We start from the raw sequence: 12,709 nt of genomic DNA, 5'->3' as shown, positions 1-12,709 counted from the left end.
ATGTGATCAGTGACATCACGTAGATGTACTCTGCAGGCCAAAAAGTACCACTTCATGATGTCACTGATCACATGACCACACATTCTAGACCTCTAGTTCTAGGCTAAATAGAAGGGGGGGGGGGGGGGGGGGGGTATAAGGTATATTAACACCCTGAGCGGAATAAACGGAGGTCTCCGTCCTATCAAATAGTTACGCTCAGGACAGAGATTACTCACAGGACGGAACATTAATGACATCGTAACCGAGCGCATCGCTCCACAGTCTGGGAGCGCCTGGTGCACCTTGAAATGTGCTCCGTAGCTGCAAATCGCTGGGTCTAATGGTCCTAAATACCCCTGGGCGTTCGGGGTGTTAATGACATAGTTCAATGTTGAAAATGAGTGGTTTTCAAGTTTCCCCCTTTAAGCTAGTTTAAGATACCATACTGTTTCATTCGACATTGACTTGATTTGTTTTTGTCCTTTTGAAGCCCATGTGAGGCTGGGGCTGATGGCAATGTTTTAACAGAGGACTTAAATTATGGTTAAAATCAAACCAACAGGGCTCACATGAATACATTTTGACTGGTTTATTGTTTTGATCTTGTTGCCTTTGTTGCCTTTGTTATATAGCTTATAATGTGTATTTAATTCTGACCATAGTGTTTTTAATTATAACATGTTGATTATGACTATAACCATATAGAGCCTTGTGTGTTAAAACAGAGGTATATAGGCAAACTATACAAATTTAACACCTATAGATAGAGATAGATAGATAGGGTTAATATAATGAAATGAGATTCCTAGAAATCTGTGACTGGGACATATCGGGAAGTATATCTGGTCTGTCCAATGTGATTGTGGAACATCAAACAAATGTAATGAAATCATTTTGATGCCTGGCATTATTGGCAAAGACCATGCCTGCTCAATTGTAATACAATATTAATGATGTAATGTGATATATTCAGGGGTAAAAAAATGAACGAAAGTTGCACTAATATTTTAGAAATAGCAATACAAATGATAGTTTAGATTAATTTACTTTTAATGCGTGGCCCCCTGTGCACCCCACAAAATGACCGGAACTACTTTATATTTCACCAAAACCAGAGCAGAACTCCCACCACGGGACTCGGGCAATCAATTAATACAGTTGCAACGACTATATTAATGGCAAGTATTTCATACAGCTTAAGTTAAAACAAATCTGAACTATCCCTTTAAGGCTATTCTTGTTTCAGTTCATATGGAGGTGGTTACTTTGTATAGTTTGAGTATAGAGCGCCGCAGTCCCGCCCCCTTTCATGACGATGAGGTTCAGTCCCGCCCCTTTCATGACGACGAGGTTCAGTCCCGCCCCCTTTCATGACGACGAGGTTCGGTCCCGCCCCCTTTCATGACGACGAGGTATTTTTGAAAAATCGTGAAAATGTGACACAAATCTTTGAATATATATTCTTTCAGAGCAAATGTTTTTAACTCAAATCTTTGCTCCTGGTCCCTGGAACAACATATTTTCAGATGGGGGTCGGCGGCCAATTACATATAATCTTGGGGGTCCTTGACATGAAAATGTTTGAGAACCACTGACATAGAAACGTGTGTTTTTCAGAAAACTGTCAGGATTTAGAAGACATTTGAAGAATCATTCCCAGGTCTAAATGGGTTAGATAAATACTTGATGAAACGTCTATGGGAAACATTAATTGGAAATTGTCTTCCGGACCGCTCGCCGGGGGGGGGGGGACTGCGACGCTCTACATACCTCGTGTATGAAATGAAGTAATATTGGAGGGGACATCTTTTCAAGCAATGCTATTGCTACTGTATGCTTGCTGTGCGAGTAGAGAATGATTGCAACTGTTAACCGTATGACACTTACAGTACATGTTTGACCGTAACAGTAGAGTATCTGTAAGTTAGCTTATCGTAAGTCCTCTTTGTTGTCCATAAGTGCTTTAATGTGTCTGTAATTACACTTAACTGCCAGGGCCATTTCAACAGAACTGGTTTAACTCATTTTGGGCGGGAACCCCTCTTGGTGTTTTAAGCATTATGTTATGCTTTAGCTGTTGAAAAATAGCAGATCTACAATCTCATAGCTCAGAGCTTGTAGGTCTGCTATTCTTGAAAAATCGTGAAAATGTGGCGCAAATCTTTGAATGGGGGGGGGGGGGGGGGGTCCTGGAACTACATATTTTAAGATGGGGGTCGGCGGCCAAATACATATATTTTTTGGGGTCCTTGACATGAAATATTGAGCACCACTGATATAGAAACATACCATAGGTGTTTCAAAAAACTGTTCAGGATTTAGAAGACATTTTTTTTATTTAAATGTCGAGCCCAAATGGGTTAAAGACCATAATGCGTTTCAACCCATGGGCTCGACCGCAATGAAACAATTAGAACCAGTGAGCTCAACTGCTGGTCCCTAATGGTATTCTCCTAGGTATGAGCAATCAAGAACCAGAGGTCCGATTTATACTCTCGCACACAACAGTGTCGTGTCCCCCCCAGACCTACGAGTGTCGGGAGCTTGTAGATCTGCTATTTTTTTCCCTGTGCGTGACACCGTCGTCACAGCAAAAGTTTAAATCAGGCTTATTACGGTGTGGTACGCACGAAGAACGCAGGGTGGTGTGTGTGTGTGTGGGGGGCTGGCGGGTCCAAATGGAAAAAAAGGTTTGGTACAAAAGCCTCACATATTTGCTGATCGAGAAGAATCGGAGCTATTTTGTTTAGGAATGAATGAGGCATGTTATTTTCGTCTTCGTATTAGTCGACGAAATCAACACTGTTGTTGTCCTCACATTGCAGCTTACAGTTAAAAAGCCAAAACCACCAGACAACAAGACTGACTCATTTCTTCCCAATAAATGGAAAAAACGGTTATTGAGGAATGTGTCCCTGCAATGACATTCCCCCCGAAAATAAATGTGTCATTATGGAGATATTGTACTGATACTGTAATAAAAATGACATTGATGAAAAACAGAATTGTAAAAATGTTGGACACTGACATTTTCAAAAAATAAAATAAAAATAGAATTGACACATTATTCCATTGAAAATGAAATCAAAACAGGTGCTTATTTTTATTCTTTACTTTTCAGCCATGGACAGCATTGTGATTGGCATTCTTCTCCAGCGAGGGAAGCCCCTACAGCCTTCCTAAGTAGTTCAAAGCAGAGAGCAGAGTATGTGGTGCATCAAAACATCCAACAAATTGTTTTCTGGTGTGACGAAATATTCCCTCCCCCCCCCCCCCCCCCCCCCCCACCCTCACGGACGACTGGCTCCCAACATCTGAGCCTTGTTAGGGCCGTAACACAGAACAACAGGGAGTGGGAGGCACCACAGGCAACGGGGAGATCAGTCAATAATTGATCAATAAAATTAGTCCAATTGTAATTGATCCTTAAACGATATACATATAGGCCGGAGTTGTGTGTGTGTGTGTGTGTGTGTGTGTGTGTGTGTGTGTGTGTGTGTGTGTGTGTGTGTGTGTGTGTGTGTGTGTGTGTGTGTGTGTGTGTGTGTGTGTGTGTGTGTGTGTGTGTGTGTGTGTGTGTGTCACATGGGTATGTGTATTGTCATTCTACACCCCTGAATTCAAGCCACAGTGCCACTGACCAGATGTTCTCTCTTGCGCGCACGCACACACTCTTTCGCTCCTCTCCTCTCCATGTATATTTTCCAGCTCCTCACTCCACTATAGACTGCTTTTCTCCACACAAAGGGGGCTGTTTTGGTACCCATGTATTTAGCCTTTATCTCTTCAACTCATACTACGCACGCACGCACGCATGCACACATGCACACACGCACATGAATTCATGCACCCGCAAGCACATGCATAGGCTAACAAAACCATTTCCCTATAGTGAGGTCAGTAATAGACCATTTTACCAGTATTTATGTGTGTGACACGCACACACACTACACACACGCACAATATGATGTTTAGTTTACTTTTTAATGTGGATGGTGAGGAGAAGTAGAGGAGATATGCCTGTAGTCTGACAATGTGAAAAGGAAATTAAACAATGCTGAAAGCAGACAGTGGGTCCAGATTCTTGAAAGGTTGAATGTAGGCTCCTCACGGAAGACCCAAAACGTTTCAACCCTATAAGTGGCGTGCCGTACGTACGGATGTTTTATCTATAATGATCTATACATCAAGCCTTCAGTGATCTGACCCATACCGCATGTCTCCAGTGGTGGGAAAAAGTACTCAAATGGTTTTACTTAAGTAAAAGTATATAAATGCTGCAATGTGCAGGTAGATGTACTCTGTTACGAGTAGAAGCCCCGTGTTCAAAAATGTACTTGAGTAAAAGTACTAAAGTATCGGTGTCAAAATGTATTTAAAGTACTAAAAGTGAAAGTACTCGTATTGCAGAATCTGCAAGCTCACAATGCGTCGCGATGCGACACATTGTGAGCTTGTAGATCGGCTATTTTCAAATAGCTAATGTATAGGGTTGAAGTGGTTACTGTATGTTTTCCAATCAATATTAAAATCTCCAAAGTAACTATAGTAACTAAAGTTTTCAAATAATCACGATCACGTTTTTTTTTCTCCCGATCTGATTCCGACATGATCTCCCGATCGGAATCAGATCGGGAGAAAAAATATTATTTTTTTTGGATATTGTACTATTGTGATATGGCATAAACATTGTTTATGCCATATCACAATAGTCCGATCGGACAACCCTAATTGTAGTGGAGTAAAATGAAAATGTTGGCTCCGAGATGTAGTGGAGTAGAAGTAAAAGTATTAGAAATTGTAAATACTAAAGTAAAGTACAAATACCTCAAAATTGTACTTAAATACAGTACTTGAGTAAATGTACTTAGTTACTTTACACCGTGTGTGTGTGTGTGTGTGTGTGTGTGTGTGTGTGTGTGTGTGTGTGTGTGTGTGTGTGTGTGTGTGTGTGTGTGTGTGTGTGTGTGTGTGTGTGTGTGTGTGTGAACAACAAACAAAAATATTAACAAGAGCTTGTGACTAAATAACACCATTGTCATTGGATGACATTATATTATGCAAATGTATGCAAATACATTATAAACTTTGAGTGTAAAAATGTACCCTTACGGGTGGTTTCACTCTAGTTAAATTAACACTCAGGATTTCACTGCGTAGAATGAGCCTCAAACATGATAATAATAATAATAAAACGTTATTTGTATAGCACCTTTCATGACATGAAATGCAGCTCAAAGTGCTTTACAGAGCAATGGAGAGGGAAAGAAAAGAAAAGCAAGGCATAAACATTAAAAAAACAAGAGCAGTAATGCAATACAGTGAGGACATGAATAACAAGAAATTTAAAAAACAAATCAATTAAAAGCAAGGGTGTAGAAGTGGGTCTTGAGCTGTGCTTTAAAAATGTCTACAGAGGCTGCCTGTCGAAGGTACAGTGGGAGTTTGTTCAACGCCGTCGGCCCGTTGAAGCAAAAATCTGCTTCCCCGTATTATTTAGTTGCCATTTTTTTTAGGCAAAGCGAGCAGGCCAGCAGTGGAAGACCTTAGGGGGCGGTTTGGGACATATTTAGGCAGGCAGTCATGTAGGTAGGAAGGTGCGAGACCATTGAGAGCTTTATAAACAAGTAAAATAATTTTTAAATCAATCCTAAAAACAACCGGAAGCCAGTGCAATGAAGCCAAAACTGGAGTAATATGTTCTCTCATCTTAGTTCTAGTTAAAACTCTGGCTGCTGCATTTTGGACAAGTTGTAATCTGTCAGTTGTTTTCTTAGGCAGTCCAGAAAAAAGTGCATTGCAGTAATCAAGCCGAGAAAAAACAAAGGCGTGGATTAGCGTTTTTGCATCGTCCAATGACAAATAGGCTCTGATTCGTGCAATATTTCTAAGATGGAAAAAGGCAATCTTGGTAACATGATTAATGTGTGAATTAAAATTCAATTCAGAATCAATAATGACCCCCAAGTTCTTTACTGTACTGTTACTTTCTACAGTCAGGTTGCCAAGTCTGCTTATTATTGATTCTTTCTGCTCACTAGAACCGATTATGAGAACTTCTGTCTTATCCTCATTTAGCTTGAGAAAGTTCTCACTCATCCAGCATTTGATGCTAGACAGACAGGTCAACAGCGGGTCTAAAGCACAGGGATCATCTGGAGCTACAGAAAGATATAGTTGGGTATCATCAGCATAGAAATGAAAATTGACTCCTTGATTGGTAATGAGTTCTCCCAATGGCAGTATGTACAGGGAGAATAACAGAGGACCAAGAATCGAGCCCTGTGGAATACCAGAACCGATGTTGTGTTTGTCTGAGTCAAACTCAGCTAGATTGACAAAATAGCTTCTGTTTGATAGATAGGAGGAAAACCAGGACAGGGCCGTGCCAGACAGGCCTATCCAGTGCTCCAGACGCTGTATTAAAATTGAATGATCAATCGTGTCAAATGCAGCCGTTAGATCTAGAAGTAAAAGAACGGAAACATGATGTATTGCCTTTTTATATGCCACTGGAAAGCACTTTGTAACTCTGTTTTGAAAAGCGCTTTATAAATAAAGTTTATTATTATTATAAAGTTTATTATGTTTCTTGTCAGCAGACACCCTAAGATCATTAATAACTTTTACAAGTGATGTTTCTGTGCTGTGGCCTTTCCTAAAGTCTGGAAAGACACCTGATTGTAGAGAGCTGTTTACAATGTTTAGGATATCTCCAATCACACTGTCTAAAACCTCTTTGAGAAAGGTGGTGGGAATTGTATCCAATGAACAGGAGGATGATGTCATCTGTGATATGGTTTTTCGGAGTTCGTCTTCATCAATTGTGCAGAAAGACAATAGGCTCCCCCTGGAGAGATCTACCCTGGCACCATTAGCTGCTGTTTGAGGGCTTGAGCTAGCAGCAGCACCATTCATAATATCAGCTCTAATGTTACAAATTTTGTTATAAAAAAAGCATGCAAACTCATTACACTTAGCTTTAGAAGCCGGGAACGACTGCTTGTAGGACTGGGGGGGGTTTAAAAGTCGTTCAATGGTAGAGAATAAGACTCTGGCATTTTTCTTGTTCTCATTAATAATGCCAGAGAAATATGCCTGCCTTGCCAGACGCAAGGCTTTGTTATAGGCGACTGTTGACTTTTTAAGAATCTCTAGGTGGATGGTGAGTTTGTTTTTTCTCCAAGCTCGCTCAGCTCTACGACATTCTTGCTTCAGTGAACGTGTATGCTCATTTATCCAGGGTGTTACTCTGGTGTTTCTTTTTTGTTTTCATAGGAGCCACTATGTCAAGAGCTGACTCTAGTTTAAGATTAAACATTTGAACCATATCATTCACTGGGGGAGTATTGGACAGGGGGGGGGGGGCCAGATGACGAGAGAACTCGTTGGCTGCAGATGAGCTATAAAAACGCTTTTTTATAGTATATTCAGTGATGTTTTTCTCTAGATCAGAGACAGTCGTATTAAAACACAGCAAATAGTGGTCTGATAGCTCAGGCATGTCAATAGTCCTTTCAACAGTGATGTTCAGACCTCTAGAAATCACCAGGTCCAGGAGTGTGCCCATGTTTATGTGTAGGCCCAACAACATGTTGGATAAACTCAAAGGAGTGCAATAACTCTAAGAAACCCATAGCCACCGCATTTGAAGCATCGTCCAGGTGAAGATTAAGATCACCTGAGATAAGAGTTCTGTCATAGTTAGTGGAACAGATAGATAAAAGTTCTGATATTTCTGTTAGAAATACAGCTTTGCTGCACTTTGGGGACGATAAATGCTAATCATTGGCATAGAGGACTGACCCTGTAGTATTGTGGCCTGGTATTCAAAGGATGAAAAGCTGCCAAGAGTCAGAGCCTTGAATTTGAAAGTGTGCCTTGAAAAAGGAAATTGATTTCCTTTTTTTTATGTCAATTTTCCTCAAAACAGAACCGTTGAATGACATTGTATTTGATTTGATTATGCATTCCAGCAGCCATTCCTGAAACAACTTACTGAAAAAAGAAAAGTTAAATAATCTTTTGAAAGACAGGAACATGTCAAAATGTCAATTGTCTGCACATAAAAAAATCCTCAGTGTTTATTTATAAATGTCTTACTCCGAGGGGGTTACTATTAATGTAGGCTAACCAAATGGACCATTTGGTTACATGTGTGCCCTCTCAGGCCGGCTTTAGGCTGCAGTCACATAAAGTCAGATCCGATTCAAATCCGATTTTTTTCTCAAATCCGATCTTTTGGCCCGGTCATTCACACTACCGTTTGCAAGTGACCAGATCCGATCTGTACATTCAGACTGATTTTAACAACTCAACGCAAAGCCGCCCTGCATCGACATATCTGCTTTGGTTACCGTGGTAACCTTTTTTTCCGGTTTGCAATGCCGTCAGCCCGTTGATCAATATCACACACACACACACACACACACACACACACACACACACACACACGGCCTACAGTAGTAGGCCTACTGTATTTTTTTGGACCCACATTAATGAATGAAATAAAAAAAGAACATTACATTACATTACAGTCATTTAGCAGACGCTTTTATCCAAAGCGACTTACAATAAGTGTATTCAACATAGGTAGGGAACAAAAACTACTAATCACCAGAAGTCTTTAGTGCATTTTCTGCAAAAACAAGCAACCAAGAGTATACCTAGCGCTAAGGTAAAAGTGCAATATATCAGCTACCTATTTCCTTAAACAGATGAGACAAAATAGCTAAATCAAATGAGCATGAGCTAAAACAATTAAGTGTATCGACTAAACAAGATCCAATAAACAATACAACAATAGAAAACAAGCGTTCGTACAACTAGTTAACAACAAGTAGGTCAGGCAGAGAGGAAGGGTAGTGTTTTTGCACAAATTAACCTCAGCGTGGATCTCAGCTGATTTCATTCCACAGTGGCGAGGCGCACAAAGTGATGCCTTTCATCATAACATTTAAATATTAAAACGGCGGAAGTAAACACATACATGTTTAGCTGTACATTAGCTATCCAACTTAATTTAACTTTGCCATTGTTTAATATGTTGATAAGAGCATGGGATTGTCTGTGAGGGAAGGTTTTTGAAACATCGGGTTTCATGGATCATGTGCACTGCGGCTGCTGCGGCCTCGTTATTAAACACTACGTAATTAATGTTCACTGCATTAACATCAAGTTCCATATGTTGTCCACCATGTCCACGTAATGTTACAGTAGGCTACCTGGCTACAGGCTTATTTTGTCACAAACATGTTTAGTTGTATAGGCTTGTAGCCTATATTCCATTGCGCGCCGTGCATCATTGATTATGTTGTCCAAAAGAACAGATCTGCAAGCTATCAACATGCCATGAAACGGCGTGTCGACAGCTTGTATGTCTGTTTTTTGGGGGGTACGGGGTAGCCGACCCGACGCACGTTACGCATTGGAACAAGCCATGGGTTTGGAGGCTGATTGATGTAAACCTTAAACTTACATATTACTTACTTATTAGATATTTAATAGCATATTTAAAGTTGTCACTTGTCTTTTTGGCATCGGGACTACGAGCTCTCCTTTCTATTTTAACCAACAACAATCTCACATTGCAGATAGGACCGCGTGTAGCTGTTCTCTACCATTCCGCGAGAAATATCCTAATAAACGGCCTTGTTTCTGTAGCCTACATTTTGAGAAGTTTAGAATATTGTATGGCGGCATCCTCCAGTGCGCCTCCTCTCCAGTGATATGACAGGAGGAGTGTCATTTAACCGCCTCCCCCCCTTCGGAATTCCAATAACTTCTTCATATCGCTTCAAATAAGAACTGTGTTCCAAAAATAAACACATGATCACAGCGGTTTGACTCACATGGATATAAAGAATCAACTGACTGAGAGAAAACGCGAATGTTACTGCCGCCGAATTATTAACATTTTCGCTAGAAATAGACTTTATCAAATATGAGTGACTGACTGTTGTAACGATACAGAGACACCTCCCCGACAATATTCTTTGACAGTTTATTTATTTTTGAACCACAATGCTTATATGAGACTATTAAAAATGAAACTTCTGTGACCCTGGACTAGGGGATGAGCAAGCGACGTCAGGACTTTGGTACACTACGGCTCTGCAGTATAGTGCTGACATAATGAAGAGACATTATTCCTATAAAACAAACGTGTGTTGCACTATTGTTTTCCTCTCTTTTCTGTCCTGTCACTTGTTTTCTTTTGCTCTCGTTTGGTTGTTTTTCTCTGTCTCTTGTTTAATACTTAAATTAAAATACTACTCGCGCTCTGTAATGAAGTCACGTCAGTAGCGCTCGGGTCGCGCTGCGGGTGACGTTTGGACAGCTTGATATGTGACTCAGGTCACTTCATGTGGTCGTTGCATTCAGACTGAGCCAGATCAACTCAGATCGGATATAAATCGGATTTGAAACCACCTCTGGATGTGACTCAAGTCACATTTGAAAAAATCGGATTCCATGTGACCTGTCTGCATTTAGACTTATTTAAGCAAATCGGATTTATATCTTGAAGTGACACAGATCTGATTCAGGCTAGATTCAGGCTAGATGTCGCTGCCAGTGTAAAGCAGGCCTCAGACCACTGAGGCCTTCGCTGTGTATAGGTAGGTGTGAAGGAGGCAGTGTTGATTTCGTCGACTAAAACTAAGACGAAATATGTTCGTCGACTACCTTTTTCCATTGAGGAAAACTAAATGAAAACTAAATAAAAACTCAGCTATGACTAAAACTAAGACTAAATATATTGACAATTTGGTCAACAAATAAAAACTAGACTAAAATGTTAGGAAGGGACTATAGTGGACAAGAGCATGCTACAAGCTCACAACCAGCTCACAACATTCCGGGTGTCTAAAATGTGACTAAAACTAGATAAACTATATTCAAGAGACTATGACTATAACTAAAATCAGAATGTGCCGCCAAAAACAACACTGGTAGGTGTAAATGCATGAGAGCAGTCTCGTTTTCTCTGCCCATGCATGCTTTCTCTGACCGGTTCTGCACATACTGGTGGGGTTTGGCTCGGGGAGGGAAGGAGAGAGAGAGAGAGAGAGAGGGGGGGAGAGAGAGAGAGGGGTGTGGCTGACCCCCACACCCCACCCCTATACCCCACCCCACTCCACTCCCCCTTAAAGTCCCTTCACGCTCACACGCGCGCTGCAGCCGCGCGCGCACGGCACGCACGCATCTCTTCAAAGCCAAGTGGTTTTCATAGACGTCCAATTACACTAAGAGATGACATCTGGGGGAACTGCAGCAGATAAATAAGGTGAGAGGAGAGACAAGACTCAGTCACCTCAGAGAAACTCCAGATAGCCAGAGATCACTGCTGACAGCGAGAGAGAGAGAGAGAGAGAGAGACTCGCACACAAGAGAAACACACACACACACGCACACGCGCGCACACACACACACACGCACACGCGCATAGAGAGGCAGAGGAGAGAGAGAGAGGGAGGGGGCCAGAGGAGAGGAAGCCACACACAGGAGGATAGAAGAGAGGCAGCGCACGGCTGTAGCCCTCAGACTCCCAGAGACACGGACGGACACAGGAGAGAGAGATAGAGAGAGAGAGAGCTCAGCTCTACTGACACACACCACCAGAGAGGGAGAGAGAGAGAGACACACACACACATACTCTCTCACACACACAGGAGAACTCTTAGTCTCAGTTACACACACAAGTAACTTCAAACCAACTCTGGGAAAGAAAAAAAAACTCCAGAGAGAAGAAAAGAAAGTAAGAAAGAAAGATAGATAGAAAAGAAGGAAAGAAATCTGGATTATGTGACAACTTTATTTTTTTCTTCTTTTTTTCGTTCTCTGCCTTGTGTGGATTTCTTTGGATATTTTATGAGAAGCAGCTTTGTTTATTTTGTATTTATCTCTTTGTTTACTGAACATCTCTCGCTGTCCCTCTCATCGTCCACCTCCACACGGACAGGCAGCCCATGAATGTTCCGCCCGCGGAACCCGCACAGTCGATTAGGAAAACCTGTGTGAGTGGATACTCGCGGCACAGCGTGCGCAACAGGGCTTGGATGCGAGAGTGTTAAGAGCTACAGCACATGTGTATGTATATGTGTATGTCCTTAGTTTGAGAAGACGAGCATGTGTGGTGGTCTGCGTGTGTGTGTGTGTAAGCGTGTGCATGTGTGTGTGTGAGAGTGAGTGTTAGGGGAGTGAAGAGCGGTTGACTCGGGGAGGAGAAGGGAGGGAGGGCAGAGGTCTTTGAGGCGAGCCCCCGGTCGTTCCCATTTGCGAGGTGATCTGAGTTATGGATGTTGACACATTCCTGTGGCACTGCTGAGGAATAAACAACAGTGGGGAAACTGTAGCGGGGAATCAGCCACAGCAGCGGCGCTGCAGGCTTCGCCACTATCACCTCCAGCTGCATCACTCTCGCCTCGCTCGCTCCCCACGCAGTCGAGACCAGCACCGCCAACCGCCAAGGCGCAGCTTGCTCCGTCAGGCACGCGGGACACACAGGAGGGGACAGACACCCGCCCACCCGATCCATCAGCGCCAACCGCTCTGCCACAGAGACCCCCCCACCCCCGCTCCTGTGCCCGCCCCCCGGGCTCCGCCGGCTAACCTGTGGTATACCCAAAGGTTGTGGTCGTCGTCGGGCAACCTCGGAGAGAACCAGCCATTTCGCGCGCCGAAGCTCGGACGCCTGCTGCTGCGGTCCTCTCCTCGGCGAGGCGGC

General features: G+C 42.4%; 1 protein-coding gene across 1 annotated transcript in view; it reads left to right on the top strand.

The window, feature by feature from the left end:
- The first annotated feature begins 12,374 nt into the window (after positions 1 to 12,374).
- LOC306939256 (fibroblast growth factor 10-like) overlaps positions 12,375 to 12,709 on the top strand; it is a 37,056-nt gene continuing 36,721 nt past the window's right edge. Inside the window, exon 1 of the mRNA XM_079523812.1 lies at positions 12,375 to 12,709. This exon is cut by the window's right edge and continues 741 nt beyond it. The gene's annotated coding sequence lies outside the window, so the exon portion shown is untranslated.

Source organism: Electrona antarctica, assembly GCF_951216825.1.
Source record: "Electrona antarctica genome assembly, chromosome: 16".
Taxonomy (NCBI): Eukaryota; Metazoa; Chordata; class Actinopteri; order Myctophiformes; family Myctophidae; genus Electrona; species Electrona antarctica.
Note: the sequence above shows the minus strand (reverse complement) of the source record. Positions and strands in the feature narration are given on the sequence as shown.